The sequence below is a fragment of the Mesoplodon mirus genome (genome assembly GCF_964341445.2).
Source record: "Mesoplodon mirus genome assembly, chromosome: 2".
Taxonomy (NCBI): Eukaryota; Metazoa; Chordata; class Mammalia; order Artiodactyla; family Ziphiidae; genus Mesoplodon; species Mesoplodon mirus.
In genome coordinates, this window is record NC_138977.1 from 224097090 (window position 1) to 224117859 (window position 20770).

Sequence of the window (20770 nt, forward strand, 5' to 3'; positions counted from 1 at the left end):
ATAAGACTCCAAATCTTAAACATAAATTTAAAAATATTCTTTAAACGGTGAATGTCATTTGCTAGTGTATGCATACCATGCAGGAGACAGAAAATACACCCAAGGTGTTAAAAGAAGTTATTTCTCCATATGCTAAGGTGATTTTTAAAACTTAAGTCTTTCAGATCATAAAAATTGTGCATTAATCTTCATATTTTCCTCTATTTCTCCATTTTCTGCAAAAAGCAGATTTCCTACAATCTGGAAAATGTACAGTGAATTTATGTGGGCTTCTACATCAGGAGAGGGAGCTGAAGCTGGGGATGCAGAGAGACAGCTGCTGCCTTGGTTCCGGGCCATAGCATCACTGCAGAGTGGCTCTATTTAGGATCTAAGTCCTTAAGTAATAGCTGCATTGCCAAGGTGGGTTTAAAAGGAAGTAAGGTATATCCCCTCCAACCTCATGCAAATTTAATCTAGAAACAGGGTGTCCCTCTTAGGAATGCCAATGCATAGATCTGAATTCCAGTGGCCAATCAACCTGGGAGAATCCCTGAGGGGCAGCGGTGAGGGCACCCATGCAGTGGGGATCCCTTGGCTCCCCCAGGGCCTGCAGGAGGGGACGGACACTGCAGCAAGGCAGACTTAGCAGGCTCCAGCCAAGTTCTCGGCCACAGGTTAGACTGCAGAAGAATGAGTAGAGAGAAGCAGAAAATGTGTGTGTGTGTGTGTGTGTGTGTGACTTGAGAATCAAATGGCCGAGTCCGCACGCCCTGAAAAACTACTCACAAGAAGAGTGACCGGATTTAGATACCAACACTACGGATCAACGGACTAAATGCAGAAGATTGAGCAGGGAGGAAGCTGGGGAAAGTTCATTCAGCCGAGTATCAGCCCCTCAAGCCCCAGCTCTCCGTAACTGTACCTCCATCCCCAGCCCTTTACATGTATAGAAGGCATCGCATCGGCTGCTTCGTCAGGTTTGTCACTGGTTTAGTTGGTCAGCTCCTTGTGAGCAGGGACAGAATATGATTTTGACCTTAGACCTGGAGACCAAACAACAGTGAAGAGCGTTAGACTGAGACCACAAGTGGCCCTAGAAAAGCTCCCTCACCTCTAGCTGGGGAGGACGAGCCCAGGATGTGACCATTCTCCCCTCGAATGTGGGGCTGCACGTGATGCCGCAGGTAAAGAGCTCAGCACCAGAAACGCTCAAATGTTTAACTTGCTAACAATTCTACTGTTTAACAAATGCTTTCCTAACAAGACCAGGGGAATTCAAGAACCCAGAATCCTGGGAAGAAAAAGGGGCCTAAAGGAAGTTGGGTTCAGTTTTATTTCAAACCAAATTTACTCAAACCCGAACCTACAGGTTCAGGGGAGGTTTAAGCTTAAAGTGAAGCGCATCACTGCCATCAAATGGACCAGCTGCTGTCCGTGCAACCAAAGGAATGGCTTGACTTTTGAAAATCCATTTACAGCGCTAGGCACGTCACAGAGAACAATACACAGAGAAACTCCGCAAACACAAATGTGAGTGAAGACCCCAAAGGTGTAATGGAAAGTAAACTCGTGGGTCCAAAGTATTTTTCCCCTTAGAGGCAACAAATTCTAGCCTTAAGAATAAATCCCAGAGCCAGATGGGACCTCAGAGAGCATCACATCCACGAATGGGGAACCTCCCCCGCCACCAAACAGCCTGACACCCACATCAGGAGAGCCCCTTCACCTCCGACCAGAGTTCAGACCACCAGGATGTGATGGTCCCTGACACAGATGCTGCCCCCTTGTACCCAGAGGAATCCAGGACAAGAAGAGAAAAGCCAAAGGCCAGACCTGCCTACAGCCCATGCCAGCTGCGTGAGCCCCTCCTGAGCTCCGGGTGGAGTTTTCAGGGCTTAACGGGCTTGATCTAGAAAAAAAGAACCGCAGAGTTTCTAAAGAAAACGCAAATACTACCTACTGATTCATATGTTATCAAGTAAATAACACTGGGAATCCTGAACTAACTTCCTCACTGCCTAATTACTCAGTTGCATTTCATTAACTTTGAAAGTATAGACAACCTTTCAGCACAGATGTTCACGGGAGTAATACTTCATAAATGCTGTCCTCACTGATACGATGCATGTGTAAATACACACGCATATATGTTTAAAACACAGTGCAAATAAATGTGCTTTCGGAAGGAGCAATGGCTCAAAGTTTTCACTGTGAAATTAGCTTCTCGGGGTTTGTCATTTTAACAGTCCTCATAGAGGCAGGCCAAAGCCACCTAGGTGCCTAGGGCTTCCTCTAAAGAAATCATGCTCACACAGCCTTTACTTCCCTCGTGCGCCAGCCCAGAACCCCCTGTGTTATTGTTATGAGTGCTAATAAAACATCAAAATCCAATAAGCTTTATCCCAAGTTTTGTTTCAATCCATTTGCACTGTGCAAAAAAACACACAACACAGATGAACAAAACTCACAAGGTGAAGCGGGGGCTCTTCTGCTGGTTTCCCCAACCAGCCAAGCCATCAGGGCACAAGCTTCTTCAAACATCACCCCATGGATGTCTACTGAGAAACAGGGCAGGCCAGCAGAGGCCAGAGATGCCTTGTTCCTCCAGACATCGAGAAAGAGTCCACGTGAAGGAAGAGTTGTTTTGCAACTCCCAGGTCTCCATGATGGGTTTCCTCTTACCCAGTATTCCAGTCAGTCAAAGACTGAATCAAAAATCTTTGGGGCGGGGACTTCGCTGATGGAGCAGTGGTTAAGAATCCTCCTGCCAATGCAGGGAAGATGGGTTCAAGCCCTGGTCCAGGAAGATCCCACATGCCACGGAGCAACTAAGTCCGTGCGCCACAACTACTGAGCCTGCGCTCTAGAGCCCACGAGCCACAACTACTGAGCCCGCAAGCCACAACTGCTGAAGCCGGCGCACCTAGAGCCCATGCTCCGCAACAAGAGAAGCCACCGCAATGAGAAGCCCGCACACTGCAACCAAGAGTAGCCCCTGCTCCCTGCAACTAGAGAAAGCTCGCGCGCAGCAACGAACACCCAACGCAGCCAAAAAAAAAATCTCTGGGGTGGAATATTCCTCATCAATAAAAGGGAACAGACCAGTGATACAACAACCTGAATGAATTTCAAAGGGAACTGTGCTGAGTGAAAACACTCCATCCCAGAAGGCTACCTACTATTTGATTCCATTTCTATAACATTCTTAAGGGACAAAATTACAGAGATGGAGAACAGACTATTGGTTGTCAGGGTTTACGGACAGGGAAGGAGCCAGGACACTCCAGCTCTAGAATTTTCTCTGAGTGAGCTGGGTCTTGGAAGTCAGCCAGCCCCGTTTACAACCATGTATGTTGGCCATGAACTGTCTGGGCCACCTAAAGTGGGTGTGGCTATAAAAGGGGAACGGTGGGGTGGGGGAATCCTTGGGGTAATAAAACTTGTGTGTCTTGACTGTGGTGGGGCACACTGGAATCCACACAAACAATACAACTGCACAGAGGGGAATACACCCAAATGAATGTGTGTAACACTGGGGAAATCTGGATAGTATCTGTGGACTGTATCATTATCAATTTCCTGGTTATGCAATCGTCACTATCATTTTGCAAGATGTTACCAATTGGGGGAAAGGAGGTAAAGGGTCTTATTTCTCTTACAACTACAAGTTTAATTACAAAAATAACAAGTAGCTTTGTCCTGTTTTTTTTTTTTTTCTTTTGGTCTGCCTGTTGAGTTTGGTGCATGTTGACCAATCAATAGGGCACTTCCTTTCTTTGGTGGATTGTTGTTTGCCGGCAGCCTAGCCCGCTGATGGGACTCACACTCCGAACCGGAATCAGCTTCCTCCGGCCGCCAGGGCGCACGGCTCCTGAACCCCTGACCTTCTCCGGTGGAGCTGGCAAAGATCCTTGCTACGTAAGTTCTTTCCTGGGAGCAGGCACAACTGACCGGTTTCTCTCGCCCAGCTGCTGCCAGACGCCCAGAGCTTCCCAGGTCACATGGGATAGAACAGCCCTGGAGAGGAACAAGAGAAAACCAGCCTCCGGGGCTGGTCTGTATGGGCGAGTGGGCACACTGGTGGGGAACCCAGGACTCCCTGATCCCGCATGGCTAAATCGAAACCCCAGGCAGCAGGCTGGAACAGGCCAAGACCGTCCCTGGCTGACACACACAGCTGTACACTGGGCTGGCCACCTTCCAACACCCAGCTCGCTCAGAGAAAGTTCTGGAGCTGGAGTGTTCTAGCAGATTACCAGAGCCAGCGAGCCACCTGTCTGAGAGAACCCACAGCGACAGACATGCCTGCTTTTCCAGCAGCCTGGGGACCTTGTGGCTGCCCTTGAACTCCACATCAGCCTTTTGTGACAAAACTTAATCACACTGTATCAACCTCAAGGTCTTTTGTGGCGTTCTGTGTCTGTCCTCCAAGATCCCCTGTTGCCTCCCTTTTAAGGAGAGCTGGCACAGTCAGTCCTAACACTCCCCGGCACCTCCCTGCTGATTCAAAGAATCCAGAAGGAGAAAATTACAGGAGGAGCATCTTTGCCGTTTTGCCTTTATTGTCTTCAGGGTCACACTTCTTTCCACCCATTCAACAGGAGTTTATCCTTAATGTCTCCCACTGACAATAATGAAAGTACCTCCCTCTCCCCAGAAATGTGCCATTAGGTACAAGTGTACAGATGAAAAATATTTCAATCACAATACTATTTTTTTCAGATTCCATAAACCCTTAAATAGCCACTTACTCAAAAAGCTGAGCGCTTTCAAACACTGCCCAGCTTCAAAGCTGATGAAGAAATAACCAGCGACTCTTCCACGGGAATAAAAATTACATTCTACATAAATTACATATATAATTTGATTAAACATGTTTATGTCTTTGTGATGACATTTAAAATAGAAGTAATCATTTTCTTTCTTAAAAGAAAAACTCTTTCAAATATAATTCGAAGCTGTCAAACCTATCTCCGGCTACAGATCTGTTAAATGTCACATACCTTCCAAGGGGGATGGCAGTTTCCTTTTAAATATGCAGTTCCAAACAGTGCGTTCTGAATCAAGCATGTATTAAAATACACCGCTGGCATTTATCCTGATTAAGTAGAGCCCTCTTCCCTTGCTCCTGACGGATCTGCTCGGGGTGGGGAGCGGCACCCAGCCCGTCTCTTACCCATACAACTCCAGAGGGGTTACTGCCTCCACGCTGGCTGCCAAGCACCGGGCTACCGGGCCCAACACCAAGTCACACCCCTGAATGCCTGAAGGGGGCAAAGGTACCCTCTTATGATCCCTACGGTTTCCCTCCTAGATATCTCGTTGAACTCCTTGTAACCCAATTTCGGCCCAACTGTAAGACAGCGTTAATCAGATGCAAAGAAAACTCCGAACTCATTCTCCTAAGTCAATGACCTACATATTCAATTGCTTCTTCTCCAATTCAGTAGCAAACACCATGCTATATTTAAACACAGAGCACAGATATATCTTTCTTCTGAAATGCTTAGAGATACAGCACAGGCTTACACTCTAGCCCTCCTGCTCAACTTAAGGAATGCAAACCTTGTCAGCATCAACTTTTTGGGGAACTTAAGAGAACAGTATGGTCCGTGTCTCCACTGTTTTCCTAAGAAGGTACCAAGGGTCATTTTTGAAAAAAGTAAAGGTAAGCGGCATGTTTGCTGGAACACAAGCGAGTGACGCCTGCCTCCCCAGCGCCCGGCAAAAAGCAAGTGCTCACAAAGCAAACAGCCCAAAGGACTTCAAGTCAGTTAAGGGTGGGTAACAAGCACGTCGCATACCAAGTGTCCAAAGGAGACGCAAACGTTCTGGGACCAACACCAAATACTCTTGGAGCCAGCGGAGGAGACAGACAGCAAAAGGAGCGAGAGCTCTCAGAGTCTAAGACCGGGGGAGGGGGACTTTTCACTGCCAATCGCTTTGTATCTAACTCAAACTTGATGAAATGTGGGCAAGTCAGCCCCTCCACCCCATCCTGCCCCCAACCAGTGTTGGAGGAGGATCCTAAGAACATCTGAAGAAGCATCAAGGCAGAGGCTGGAAAGACCAAACGGAAGATGCCCAATCCAGCCCAACTCTGCACCAGCTGCCTTCCTTCTGGGAAAGGGAAGCTGCCCTTGGAGGAGGGAAGGTAAGGAGAGGCCAGGCCCGTGCCTGCACAACTCGGGGGAGCCTTGCAGACAGACTTACAGTGCAGCGGGCAGCCTGGGAGAGGACCAGGGTGGGCGGGATACACTTCACAACCAGAGCCCAGATCCAAGCCGGAGCTGGGAAACCTCAGCTGCAGACACCTTCCTGCCTCATCCTACCGTGTGAACTTAGGCAAGTCACTTTGCCCCTGGGAAACCAACTTCTCATGGGGACAGGAGAGGAATGCTACCCAGACACCATGATTCTGTAACTCAAGCTCTAATTCCATTTAAAACAGGCACTCATGAGACTTGGAGCCAATTCTCTAGTCACTGGGGCTTGAAAGAAAACGAGAGTGTGGAAAAAGAAGAGTTATAACAGGAACTTCTCTTTTTCTTTGGATTAATGTACATTCCCTTCCTTGGTGACAAACTCCACGCCACTGTATGGATGAGAAGGGCCAGTAATCACCATGCATGAGGCCAGATCCTGCAAACTGACCCATGGCAGCAACAGTGAAGGCAGAAAGCGCGGGTGAACCAAAATGTGTAGTGGGGGACCTTTGGCTTGGTTCCTGCACCCCCAGCCTCCTACTAAGAGGGGAGCCTTCCCAGTTAACGCCACATGTGCTCCCATCTCCCCACGCCTGGGGCCCACAGAAGTCATCAGCCTGGCCGCCTCCACCGCTGCACAGGGGACTCTCCTGGCTGCAGTGCTGCTTTTTGAGCCTTGCTGTCAAGGTTACTGAACCCAATATATACACATACAGCTGTAGCTGTCTATACACACATACCCAACACATCCAAAAACTCGGGTGTGGACTCCTGACGGTCAAAGCCAACGGCTCTTTCTCCTCTGCCATCTACCTTCCCAGCTGTACCACACACCCGACCCACACCGCCCTATCCATTCTGACACTGCACCAACAGAGGGGCAGGTACTGCTGAGAGGGAGATTTTGGAGATAAAGGAAACATAACCTCGTCTTCAAGGAGTTCCAACAAGGAACGAAGAACAGAACGCCAAGTGCTAGAGAAGCAGACGTGACAGACGGAGCGAGTGCAACTCTACCTCAGCTCCCACTCAGATGCCCCCATGTCAGTTTCTTCGACGGTCCCTCCAAGGAACTCAAGATGCCCCTCACCAGCAGCCTTCTGGACACCTCCCCTCTGACTGCCCATCCACCCACCCCTCAGACTTGGCTCATCCACAGGCATGGACATCACTCCTTTATGCCCTTGGAGTCCGGGACTCCAACCAAAGCAAACCCAGGCCCTGCCCTGACTTAAGTTCCTGATCCTGGAACCAGCCAAGCCTGCCCCCTACTTTTGTCCACCTCCACACCTGAGAGGCCGGCAAGGAAGGCCAACACACACCAATTCCTGGGCAAGAAGTGAAACTCCACCCAGCATCTCTAAAAACACCTAGCAAAAGCCCAGCTGAGATAAATACCTTTTTGGAAGAATGACCCAGTCCAATACAACTGGCCTAGCCCTTGAAGTATTTTAAATGCCATTCTAAATTAAATGATACCCTTAGAATCCCCTAAATTGTCCCCTCAACACTGTGCTTCTGACTTTCCCGGTGGACCGAGGCCCAAGCAAACAGGTCTTGTGTTACCAGACCTTGGTTGGTGGCAGAACCCTCTATCCCCTGTTAACTTCCTCTAAGGAAGCATTTCTCTTTAGGATGAGCTCAACAACACTCACAGGAAGAGAGCTATTCACAGCCAACTGTCCTGAAATTTGCAGTTGCTGTATGTCCACTTTTTGTTTTTTAACTAACTCTGGTCCTTCCCCAATCGCATCCCCTCTTACAGCATCCTGGGGGGTTTTTTTGTTGTTTTTTTTTTTGCAGTACGCGGGCTTCTCACTGCTGTGGCCTCTCCCATTGCAGAGCACAGGCTCCGGACGCGCAGGCTCAGCGGCCATGGCTCACGGGCCCAGCCGCTCCGCGGCATGTGGGATCTTCCCGGACCGGGGCACGAACCCGTGTCCCCTGCATCGGCAGGCGGACTCTCAACCACTGCGCCACCAGGGAAGCCCCCTGGGGTTTTTTTGTTTGTTGTTTCTTTTTTTTTTTTTTTGAGTCCTCAAAATACTTTCTCCAAAGAGACAGGATATAAATAAGTAAAATAGAATCCATTCATGAGAACACATTACAAGTCCTATAAACCACATCCCTGGAAGCACTGACCCTAAAGAGACTTGGAAAAGCTGGCAGCAGCCTCCCCAAGGCCAGCGACGCCAGCACACCCTGACCACTGAGCTCTTGGGTGGCCCAGCTCACGGGGTGGCTGATCTTCCAGTGGCTGATCTTCAGGTGGCCAGGTAGCTGCACAGAACACCTGCTTATTAGCCCGTTTCCCCACGCTGAAAGAAACTAGAAATGCATGTGCTGCCACGTGATTATCAGTGGGCTCCAAAAATGAACTTCTGTCAGTTACAAATGCAAAAACATGGGCACAGATGTTACAAAGGGCCGGGAAAACACCAGGAACCAAAGGCCCTGACCCTCACGCTTCACTAGAGGGTGCAGTATTTAGGGGATAGGGGAGGGGACAGGAAGACAGCTGGGGGTTGGAGCAGGTAGAGGCGTGCCCAGGAAAAATCAACAACTGTTCTGAACATCCAGGGAAAGCCAAGAGAAGCAGGCCCCTCTAAACAAAATAAAACGGTTACTTCTTCCAGAGCAGGCAAGCCTTATAGCCCACCCCACAGCACAGCAAATGGTGCAGACGCTGCATCTGTCCTGCTAGCGGAGGGAACAGGGAAGAGGAAGGTGCTCCCCCGCCCCAACCCCTCAAGCAGAAAGCCAACATTCTGCCAAGTGGTTTAAAAAACAGCTCCATCTTCCATACATGATTGGTAGCAGTGTAAAATGTCATTATAACTGCTTTATAAAACTAAACATACACCTATTTTATGGCCCAGCAATGCCACTTCTAGGAATTTACCCAAGAGAAACAAAAACATACGTCCATAAAAAGACATGTACAAGAATGGTTCACTTCAGCTTTATTCAGAATAGCCAAAAGCTGGGAACAGCCCACGTGTCCATCAACAGGTACCTGGGTAAACTCACTTGGTGGATTCCTGCACTGGAATACTACACAGCAAGTAAAATGGAACAAGCAATTGATCCAGGATAAAACACCCGAAAATCTCAAACACATTTAAAAAGGTGAATTTAAAAAGCTTTTCCCAAAAGGTGTATGTGGTATATAATACACATGTATGTATAACGTGTGAATATGTCTATCACGTAGTATATTAAATGCTAGAACACGAAAAATTAATCATGTGGGGGTGGGGCGTGGTTGCCTGAGATGATCAGGGAGATAGGAATGGGGACTACCACGAGGGAACTTTTCTGGAATGATGGTTATGTTCTATATATCTTGATAGAGTTGGAGTACCCAGGTATATGGATCTGCCAAAACAAATGGACTGGTATGCCTAGGGTCTACGCTTTTCATTTTACCTCATGCCCCCCCTCCCAGCCCCCTGAATACCTCCCCCAAGTCCTACCTCCAAGGAAAAATAAACTGAAGGAACCACAGAAAGTCAGCTTCAGTAATGAGATGCACGCTCAAGGACTCTGGGGTGGAGCTCAGTGAGGTCTGAAGGCCGCTGAGAAACGCTGAGGAAATAAAGATGGACCGATGGGCGGGGAGGTGACAGCCCGGCCTGGGGGGCGGGGCGGGGGTACCCCCTGCACAAAGGTGCCCACTGAGGGCACCTCTGACTCTGCTCCGTCCGCAGAATGAGGACCCCAGAAACACCTGCGGGACCAGTGCCATTTCCCCACCAAGCGCTGAAACCCCAGCGGCCCAGGTGGATCACCACTCCAAACCAGAGTGCAGGAGCAGCGTGCGTCCAGGCAACACCCACTCTCCTCTGTGAACAGACCTGGGAGTTCAAGGAGGCTAAGGATCGTGTGTATCAGCGCAGGCTGATAAAACAGGAGGTCCCTGCCCAGTCAGAATAAACGCCCAGGGCAGTCACATCTGCATCCTGCAGGTTCTAGTGCTTTGAGGCAGAACTCCCAGGAGCAGCTCGCAAAGAGCGAACTGATTACACAGGCCCATTTGGAAACACACTGCTAAGTGCCACGTGACTTTTAACACGGCTGTCGTTAGATGCTGTCAGCCTAAAGCTGCATTTCCAGTGCAGGTCACACACAGACTGCACCTACTCGCATCTCATATCACCCAAGAGGCTTTTAAAGTATTAAGTACAGAAAATACATGCAACTTCCCAGTTAAAATCTAGTGCGTGCACTCTCTCAAAGGTCAACGCGGCATCCACTCTAGTTTCATTACTGATGCTTCACTCAGATGGCGGGGAAGCTACATTAAAAAGCACATTTAAGAGTCACTGCTAAAAAAAAAAAAAAAAAAGAGTCACTGCTATAGGACTTCCCTGACGGTCCAGTGGTTAAGAATCCCTGCTTCCACTGCAGGGGGGCACGGGTTCGATCCCTGGTCGGGGAACTAAGATCCTGCATGCTGCGCGGCGTGGCCCACCCCATCCCCCACCCCACCCCCCAAAAAAACTCACTGCTATGATGCAAGGGTAACAGAATTAAACCCTTGACAGAATCCAAGATCTCAGATCTGGGCAGGGCCTGGAAATCACCAAGCACAGACCTCACACTGTAGAGGCAGGCAAACTGCAACCGGGCAGAGGAAATATGGCTTGCTTTCCAAACTGGAAGAAATTCCTGGGCCCTGACCCTTTGACCCACTTTATTTTCAATTCAACATGTGTTAGTTCGGTTCCTCCAGAAACAGATGCCAAGACAAGATTAGTAAGAGACTGTACGAGAGACTTCTTGGGGGGACACGACACAGGAGCCAGAGGGAGATGCGGGCCTGACCCCTTCAGTGAAATCAGGGAAGGAGAGATTTTTGCCTGCCATGCAGTTCAAGGCCACAGGGGAATCTTCGGGCCAAGCAGACACGGGCTGTTGGGAGGAGTCCCAAGCCTCGCAGGGACAGCCTGGCAACCCCGCTGTGCTCAGGCCCTGGCTGGGAGCGGCCTGTGGGAGCGCGGACTCTGTGAATGCGGGGCTGGATTCCACGTGTGGAACATCGTTGGCGCCAGCAGTCAATTATCTTCCCAGAAGGAAAAGACCAGAGAGGTGCCTTTGCACGGCTGCCACACCATGCCAGGTGGCTGCTCCACTTTTATGACCCAAGACTTACTTCTGAGCTTCTCCAAAGATTGACAATCAGACTGCTAGGGCCACCTGGCTGTACCCAAAACGCGTAACTGGCTGTCATTTGGCTGGTGTGAGGCAGGGACGCCCGGCAGGGATGCTCATCTTCAGGGAGGACCCCCAACAAGAGTAGGGAGGGAAACGGGATCTCCAGGACTTAGTGAAGAAATGGACACGGCAGATGGAGAAGTGAAAGCCAGGCTGCCGAGGCTGGGGGCCGGGACGAGGGTCCTGCTTCTCCTTCTGCTCAGTGAAGGGCAGTGTGAGGCACAGGCTGGTGAGGTTGGCGATCAAGCCAATCAGCTCCTCAAACTCACTGTATTAGTTGACACTACCTGCTTTAACAAATGAACCCAAAACTGAGTATCAGCTCAACATAATATAAGCTTTTTTTTTTCCCGCGGTACGTGGGCCTCTCACTGTTATGGCCTCTGCCGTTGCGGAGCACAGGCTCCGGACGCGCAGGCCCAGCGGCCATGGCTCATGGGTCCAGCCGCTCCGCGGCACGTGGGATCCTCCCGGACCGGGGCACGAACCTGCGTCCCCTGCATCGGCAGGCGGACTCTCAACCACTGCGCCACCAGGGAAGCCCCTAAGCTTATTTCTATATCACAAAAAGATCAGTGCACCTGATGGGTGAGCAGCTCTTCACATGGCGATTCAGGGGCCCAGGATCCTCGCTTTCTCTGCTGGACTTGCCACACCCAGTTGACAATCCAGGCAAGAAAAACTGGGCAAAGCACACTTGCTTCTTAACCATTTCTGCCAGGAAGTGACACCTATTCCCACCAGTGTTCCACTGGCAACATCTATCCTGGGGCCTCCGGTAGCTGCCTGGCTGGTGGCAGGGCAACCACCGCAGCAGTTAAGCCCCCACCAGTGGAGGAGGGAAGCGCAGATCTTTGCTGGACCTCTGGTCATCTCCACCACACTCACCTTCCAACTCAGTCTCAGACAGGCTTATTTTGGAAGCAATATAGGCCTCTGGGTCTCCCTGAACACCATAATCCAAGGTTATCTGACCACTGAACCAAATCTGAAAAGAGATGCCAACAACTCTGGAAATGCATCTATTAAATTCTCTTGTTGCCACACAGCCGTGGCACTCAAGTGGAAATCTGGTCACAACTGGGCTCTCACTGATCAACTTAAAAAGTTGAGCAACTGTCCTTTTATTGCAAAACGCTCAACTCTAAAACTTTAAAGTCTGCAAAATGCTTTCATGGCCATCAACTCTAAGATTCCATCAAACCTTAGACCCAGCAATGTTTTATAAGCCGCTAAGAAAAAAAGGGGAAAAAAATACCCTCAATTAAACTATGCCATATGATCAACTTTATGACAGAACTCAATCCCAGAGACGTTAAAATGTTGAAAACCAATGAAACAACAGTGCTCCTGTTGAAGCCTTCAAACAACCTTGTAAAAAAACACAGGAATTGCAATTTCACAGAGCCCAGCCCAGGGCTGGGTGACTTGCCAGAGGTCACCCAGCTAGTGGGGGCCAGAGTTGGGACCGGGGTGGGGGTGGGGGGTTTCCAACCAGTTTGACTCAGCACCTGGATCTGGGTCAAGATATCAGCACGTCCGAAAACTCTCCAAGGCCAAGCCAAGCTCCAACCTCCTCACATCCACACAGATTCTGCTTCAAATGGCAAATCGAGCACCTTGGATATAATACTCTTATAAATGCATTCAAATTTTTTTTTTAAACTCCACTAAAATTTGAGTTTTTATCTGCATAACACTTTACCAACAAATTCCACGACATTCAAGTGAGAACAGATGATGTACTGAAATATCAAAAACAAGAATCCGATTTGGTAAACAGTTGAGTGCTATTTTCACATCATCCTAATGAATCTAGTTTCAATGAACACAAATCAGCAAACACTCTGAACATTTTAATGGTATGGTGCAAAATGATGCTTTGAATGACAGCCCCAGAAAACAAACTCTTCTCAGCAAGTGACAGATACCACAAGAAGAGAAAAATCAGAATGGATGAGTTAATTCAAAGGGTCCACTCATGGTCCATGGATCTGTACTTGGCCTTGGGCTGGCTTCCCTACAGAGCTCCTTGGGCTATGAGTGAAGCGACAAGGCGGGGAGCTCTGGATCCTGCTCAAGCTGCCGGGCACAATCTGCTACCAGGTGCCTGGCGTGTTCTGATACGTGTACAGCAGGTGGGTCAATACCCACAAAAGATGGCACACGGATTTCTGGTCAAATTCTTCTCGCCCAGGGCAGGCTCCCGCCTCTATGCATCTCATTATGGCCCTCAGTGTCAAGGGAAGAGTGCTGGAAAATATCTGGATGCTTGGGAAGTGTCTGGGATGGTAGGATACAGGCCAAGATGGGCCCAGACTCCTCCAGACACCTGCTCACAGTGAGGCACACCCGTCCTCTCATCTGTGTCTCCATCCTGTCATCACTCTCTTAAGTGGTACCCAAGTAAAATCTCAGCAGTGAAGTTTACTCCCACTTTGTTTTTTTTTTAAAAACAAAAACAAGCATGCAATGACCAAGAGACAGGGAAATACACTGACACCCCCAGGGAATGCAGGCAGAGCCATCTCTCCCGAGGGGCATCTGGGGAGTCACTTCACCTGAGCCCTGCATTTTCTCCATCTGTAAACCAAGGCTGTTGTTTGGAGGCTGTAATTAGAACATATTGGAACACAGCTGTAAACTATAAATCACTATAAGAAGACTGGACTGGTCTTTTGAAATGATGTTTTTGCCTTGGAAATAATAAACCAAAATTAACACATCCAGAGTTGTTTTTAAAAAGAATCCCATTGTTATAAAGCAGAAACTAACATACCATGGTAAAGCAATTATACTCCAATAAAGATGTTAAAAAAAAAAAAAAAAGAATCCCAAAGCCTAGTACCTTCCTTCAAACCCAAGTGAACCCATCTCTCCAGACTGCAAGCTACATGGGGACAAGGAAGCACCTCCCTCCTACCGTATTCCTCCCTGAGCCTGACCTGTGGGAACCAAGCGTGCTTAACTGAATTCTGAGTGTCCAACGGGCACTTCCTGGCCACGGCCCCAAGACTGAAGCAGCTTTCTTTTTCCCATGGGCAATGAAGTTTGCTTTCAAAAGTAAGGCACACAAAGGCGTTTAAGACGACACCTGTATGATGCGAAAGAAACAAAAGACTACAGATGAGATTTTAAAAGCATTATGATCAGAAGGAAGGAAGGCGAGCATTCAAAAGCCACGTCCTGGGGCTCCCACTTGCTGTGCGTGCGAAGGCTAAAGGGGCCTCCAAAGACCAGCCCTACACAGCCGAACTCCTAAACCCATTCCCTCTTTTCATTCCAACAGCCACTCCATCAAGTAACTATTATTATTACTCCCAGCTCACGGGTGGGGGGACCGAGGCTCTGGGCCTCACGCCAGCCTCCACAGCAGTAAACGCAGAGATTCAACTCACGTGCACCAGTGGAAGGCCACCTGTAACCTACTCTGCAGAAGCCAACAAGGCAGGAGGAGGAATTCAGCAAAATGGGACGAAGCTTCAAGACAGACCCCCTGGGGCATTCAGGACCCTCTGCTTCCTGCCACTCCCTTCACCCATGTGGGCAGAGGGGGGCATCACAACGCGGTTCTAGCGCTGAGCTCGGGGACCATCCAGGCAACCCAGGAAGGGCCTGGGGAATCTGCTTGGCCCCGTAACCCTACTGTCCCATCCCCTGCTGGGGGCTCCTCCATGAGGGAGGACATCCCTGCTCCGAGGGAGAGGAGAGGTGACGAAAGACCTGGCTGGAAAACTGTGCCGCCTGCCACAGCAGGTCCAGACGCCCAGTTCCGTACAGCAAGGAGCACCTACGGGGAATGAAGGCGAAGCACCCCTCAGATGCCACCTCTGCAGATGCTCAAGGAAGGGACCCAGCCAACAGAACCAGAGGACGGCTTCCTTCAACCTGAACCTGCGCAACCCAGAATCCAAGGCGCGCCCAGCCCCCGTGGTCTGCTTCTCCTCCCGTCCCGCTCCACCCACAGCTGCGGCCTCTCAGCCCAGCCCGCCGGGCTGCTCAGTTCCCTCCCCACCTGCACAGTAACCCCCAAAATGGATTCATCCCAACGTTTAGTCAGCTGGGACCTTATTTATGACTTTTAGACTCTCAAACCCATTCCCATTCATAATTAAGAAGCAGCAGCTGGATGGCAACACACACAAAGGGCCCCGGGGCACCCCCAGCCCACGTGGCCCGGCCAAAGAGACCCTTTCCTGGGTCCAGATAGCGCGCAGGTGTTCTCTTCCTCCTACCTGGGGGCACCAACCGCCCTCCCCCAGGCCCTGCCACAAAAACCCGCCGACTGTAAGCAAGGCAATTCCCCCTGCAGCAGCGCCCCTCCCCGCACCCCAGCGCCCCTGGTCCCCTCCCTCCCTCCTCTCCCCGTGAACTCACGGAACACGTCCCCCGCCCAGCCTTCGCGGGCCAAGAAATCCCACGCAGGGGCTCTGAGCAGCGTTAGATCCTAGACTCCCATGAGGCACTGCTGAGCGCTGGATTCTTTCCCTATGAAAACGCACACGGGACCCTCCCCACACCAGCCCCCTCAACTTGTGCCATTCCCGGGGCTCACACCCCCTCCCAGGCACGGAGCCCAAAGAGGTCCACAGGACTGTGGCAGGCCCTCCAGCTTTGTTTCCTCGGCAACACCCACTCTCTCCCTGCAGGCGCACACTGACCAAGGCAGGAAAATTCTGCCGCTCCTGGAGTTTCTTCTCAAGGGGCGGGAGACACCAGCTTTCCTTAGGTTTGGGCGGGGGGGCCCTGAGGTGGATGGGACCCCAGCAGCTAGCTGTCCCCCTCCTCCGCCTCCTCCCCGCCGCACTCTTCCCCGTGCTCACGGGCACCTGTCCTGCAAAACTGACTGCACTTTCGCTCCAGGAGAGCCTGGCAAAAGAGATGACGCAGCCCCACAGACCCTCACCTGCTGACGGGAAACCAGGCCCCACGGGCCTCCCGCTCTCGACACTCCTCGGTGAGCGGCTCTGGTCACCTGGCACCTGGCCCTGCGACCGAGGCTCATCTGTCACGGCGGACATGTGCGTGAGGAGCTGGACCTCCCAGGAAGTCTCCCTCCCACGCTGCCCCCAGCCTGTGGGGCAGGAAGTTAGGATTTGCCTGACTCACTGCACCTGTGTCTTCTAGCCCACGGGCAGAAAGGGGCAAGTGGCCTCAGCTGAGGGCTGCTGGGTTGGGCAGGGGTTCTCTAGCTGGTTGCCCATTTGAATCATCTGAGAGCTTTTAAAACTACCAGGCAGGTTCCACCCCAAGACCAGTGACTCAGAACAACCTCTGAGGGTGGGGCTCTGCGTAGATGTAGTTTCAAGGCTTCCCCAGGTGATCCCAGGTCCAGGCGGGGGATGAAAAGCATGGGGCGGGAGGGATCCGGGCAAGAGGGCGTGACAGCCTCCAAGGGAGGAAGAGCTGGAGGGCGGCCCCTCCCCCTGCAGCCCACAGCCCACAGCCCACCTCCTTCAAGAGGACTTCCCAGACCTCCGGGTGTACGGATGGGACCCCAGCTCCCCTCCCCCTGCTGCCTCCCTGGGTGCCCAGTGCCCTCTGGTTGCGTGGTCTGCTCCTTGCAGGCTGGACCTAGCCAGGCTTGTGCAGGCCACCACCCCAGGGCGCGCACAGTGCTGACCACACTGTTCCGCCATCCCCCCAAAGCTCATTAGCCCCGAGGTGATAGAAGGTCCATCAGAGAGAGGAGGTACCGTGGAGGACGTGAGCCAGAAGGAAGACAAACCCCACGGAGCCCATTTTGCAGGATTTACGCCCTGGGCATCGTCCAAACCTCCCTGCTTAGGTCCGATCACTCCCCACCCCAGCGACCCCACCCGCCCCGAACTAATCCACTGAACCCACGGCATACACCTCCCACATGCCAGGGGCTGATGGGCTCGGACCGCACAGTCTGTTAACAAGACACCATCCAAAACGCTGACCATTATTCCCCCCAAAATAGCATCACTAGGCCACAGACATTTAGGGACAGACACATAAAACACATTCTCCCAGGGCTTCCCTGGTGGCGCAGTGGTTAAGAATCCGCCTGCCAATGCAGGGGACACGGGTTTGAGCGCTGGTCTGGGAAGATACTGCATGCCGCGGAGCAACTCAGCCCCTGCACCACAACTACTGAGCCTGCGCTCTAGAGCCTGACAGCCACAACTACTGAGCCTGTGTGCCACAACTACTGAAGCCCGTGAGCCTGGAGCCCGTGTTCCGCAACAAGAGAAGCCGCTGCAATGAGAAGCCCACGAACCGCAACGGAAGAGTAGCCCCCACTCGCCACAACTAGAGAAAGCCCGCGCGCAGCAACGAAGACCCAACGTAGCCAAAAGTAAATAAATAAAACTAAAAAAAAAAAAAAAAAAAAAGGTTTAAAACACATTCTCCCAAAATGATAATAGGGTGTCTCCCCGGTGGTGCTGTTTGCAGCCTGGAAGGAGCCAGGATTCAAATGGGCTCTTGGCGGGGAAGGGTGGGGGAGCTACAGCTGGAGGGGAGGGGAGGGACAGGTCACCAAATGTTCCCCATCCAAATCTTCAGCACTGATTTCACCACCAGGAAACGAGATGTTTATCTTGTTACAAGGTCTCATGTTCCTGCTTCTTCTTTACCTAGAAATACAAAGTTCCCATCTGGATCTTCACAGACCGATGTCACCAAAATCACAATTCACCGAAATATCAAAAGCGCCCACAATTTCAGAGGAGGAGATTAAAAAGGGAAAGTGATGGGGAAATTAAGACAATAGGAAGAAAGGTCTTGGAGGAAAAGTTCAGTTTGACCAGATGGGTTTTGCTCTTTACAAAGGGCTACACCACGGGCCTACAGAGACAGTGTCCCTCCTGGGTGCTACAGTGGTGACCGAACTCAGAGCAGGTCTTGGGAACCCCTTGGCCTGGTTTCCCAAGGGGCCTGTGAGGCCTTGATGGCTGTGGTGGGCTTAACACCAGGCCACACGTGGCCCCCACCAACCATCTGCCAGACCGCAGTCAGCTCTCTTCAAGGATGGGGACCGGCACACACGATATCAAGGGTCAGCCTTTATCTTTGAAATGCACAATGTGCTCAAGCCAAAAACAAAACAAAAAGCCTTTCCAAGACGCTTTCCAAATTCCAAAAACACACTGGGCTGGAAAAAATGGAGCCCCGTTTCCTCTTATTTTTAATCTCACATTGGCTAGGTTTATAATAAAAGAGAATAACCTATTTATTTGCTTACCTTACTTGGAAAGACAATAAATTGGAAAGGCTTCATAAATCTCACAGGGAATTCCTTTAAACAAGGACTGTCAGCAAAAATCCGTAAATAACCCTCTGCCAGCCTCCAGCAATCACCTCCACCACACATTCTTTTTCCTTCCTGCTTTTGTACTAATCTTCTAGCAAACAAATCAAATCAAGCACTAAAACGTTTTATTCTTATCGAGGTGAGGCTCAGAAAACATCCGGGAGTCCACCGGGGCTGCTGACTGACTTAGGTGGCCTCTGAGAAGAATCAGACGCAGAGAAGACCCCTGGGACTGGATGGGGGAGACCTCTGCACCCCCAAACCCTGTCACACTGCTCTCACTGATTTACAAAAACCCAGGCTGGCAATCGGCTTTGCAAACAGAGCCAGGGATGCGGCATCCATTCTATCTGGAGCAAAGCATAAGCCTTATGAAACAGGGTCCTATCCAGGTGGCACACAGGCTCTCAGGTTTCCTCCCACCTCGGCTAGCGTGGCATCCATGACAGTGCCTGGCGCCCTTGTAATCCCAGCGTCGTGGAGCTTCCGGATCCAGGTGGCTACTGGTCAAGTTCACTCATCCCCATGCTGACCAAGTTGAAGGAAGGAGCTCGGAACTTGGAGATGTCCAGAGCAAACACACACCTCATCCAGCAGGCCAGGACTTGTTCCCACCATGTTAACTTGACTTGTGAGGCAACTGATTAAAACGACATTCAGATACAGCAGAAGATGGACAGTCTCACGCTGAGGTTTCAAGGACTGTGCTAAAAATAAGTTTAAATAAGAGGCAGGAGGAGGCTCATGGATAATCAAATGTGTAATCAACTTACATATCAGGAAAGGATAATTACCACAACCAAAAAAAGAAAATTTCTCCAAGCCAAAAGGGTAAAAAAAAAAAAATTTAAACCAGTAAACCACTACCCACATAGAAACGAAAATGTATGTTTTCAGAAAGGACAAGCCTCTTGCAGACCCGGCAGCTTCAGGAGCCTTGAAACTTCCCCCCAGGACCTTGATTCTTGGATGTGACATGCAAGACTTAGCGAAACCCAAACAGACTTTGCACGACCAGAGATGCACTCAGTCTGTTAGCTGTGCAAAGGAATGGGCTTTTGATTCAAGTCCCACCCAGGTACCCGTGCAGCAGCCATCACCAAAGAGCTGTGTCCCTGCAGGTGACTGAGCTGCCCAGAGCTCCGTGTGTGCTGAAGATCAATCTCCAGCCCGAGAGGCACCTTAGCTGTTTCTATTATGGATGCAGCAAATTCATTTGTTTTTATCTTCTCCCCTCCTGGTACATTCCTGGTACTCAAGAAAAAGTAGCTATATTATTATTATATACCCAGCAAATTAATGTATTTCTAATATTCCCGAATGAAGGCAAAGGCCTTTCAAGCATGTTTGCCCAGCAAGGCCAGCTGGGCCCGGGCACACATCAGCAAGCTGCTCACCCCACGGGCACAGCAGTGGCTTGCCCACCCCCTTCCCTCCAAGTCCGCTGCAACTTCAGGATGCACCCAAGGGAAGCGGCTTCCCACCTGTTACCTGTGTCAACCTGTGGAGTTACCCTGCGGAGACGGGAGTGGAGCCCCAGGAGGGCGCTGGGGAGGCATCCCGAGGGCAGGACGCCTGCAGGCCCTGGGGCTGCCTAGAAGCACAGCCCTACTGTGCTCACAGCTGCGGCTCCACGGGGCTCAGACTGGGTGAAAAGGTCCACGGGGGCTTTACTGCTGCGGACGGCACTACTGGAGACGCTTGCAGGGCCCTTCAGGACATAAACCACTCCCCTCTCTGATGTTTAAATAAAATCCGGCGTTCAGCTTTTTCTGTAATGAATTCCAGTGTTTGGGCAATTTTTCTTCCCTGGGCAAGGACTGGGAGGGAAACGCAGTCTCAGCGTAGTCAGAGCAGGTCTGGGACCCAGAACTGCACGGCAGCTGGGTCCTGCAGCCCCTCCAGGCCAGGAGGACTCGGGTCTTCCCACTGGCTGGTGGTGTTCCCCACCCCGCCAAGTAAGAACTGCCAGGGAGCGGAAGATACAAACAGCTCAAAACGCTGGTTCAAACAGCCCTTGTCCCACTGGGGTGCCAACACTGGGTGCGACTAACCCTGGGCTCCAATCTCTTTGCATCTGGAA

At 50.9% G+C, this 20770-nt stretch overlaps 1 protein-coding gene across 1 annotated transcript in view; it reads right to left on the reverse strand.

Annotated features, from left to right (window-relative positions):
- Window positions 1-998: 998 nt before the first annotated feature.
- The window catches only part of LOC309816419 (uncharacterized protein), a gene marked incomplete at its 5' end in the record, with an annotated part of 42095 nt that continues 22323 nt past the window's right edge, over window positions 999-20770 (reverse strand). The window contains one exon of the mRNA XM_082643888.1: window positions 999-1025. The remainder of the gene's footprint in view (window positions 1026-20770) is intronic.